The following is a 659-nucleotide window of genomic DNA, read 5'->3' on the forward strand; positions in this document are numbered from 1 at the left end:
TCTAAAAAACAATCTACTAAAAAAACAACTGGCCGGGCGTGGTGGCTCACACCTGTAATCCCAGCACTTTGGGAGGCCGAGGTGGGCGACTCATCTGAGGTCAGGAGTTCAAGACCAGCTTGGCCAACATGTTGAAACCCCATCTCTACTAAAAATAAAAAATTAGCTGGGTGTGGTGGCTTGTGCCTGTAGTCCCAGCTACTCAGGAGGCTGAGGCAGGAGAATCACTTGAACCCAGGAGGTGAGGTTGCAGTGAGCCGAGATTGTGCCATTGCACTCCAGCCTGGGTGACAGAGTAGGTCTCCATCTCAAGAAAAACCAAAAACCAAAAAACAAATAGGCTGGGCATGGTGGCTCACACCTGTAATCTCAGTATTTTGGGAAGCTGAGGCAGGTGGGTTACTTGAGCCCAGGAGTTCAAGACCAGCCTGGGCAACATGGTGAAACCCCATCCCTGCAAAAAATTAGCTGGGTGTGGTGGTGTGCACCTGTAGCTCCTGCTGCCTGTGAGGCTGAGGTGGGAAGATCACCTGAGCCTGGGAGATGGAAATGGAGGCTACAGGGAGCCATGACTGTACCACTGTTCTCTAGCCCAGGCAACAGAGTGAGACCGTATCTCAAAAAAAAAAAAAAAAAAAAAAAAAAAAAAAAAAAAAAAA

This window comes from Sapajus apella, unplaced genomic scaffold (assembly GCF_009761245.1).
Source record: "Sapajus apella isolate SASKATOON/1434 unplaced genomic scaffold, GSC_monkey_1.0 scaffold69, whole genome shotgun sequence".
Taxonomy (NCBI): Eukaryota; Metazoa; Chordata; class Mammalia; order Primates; family Cebidae; genus Sapajus; species Sapajus apella.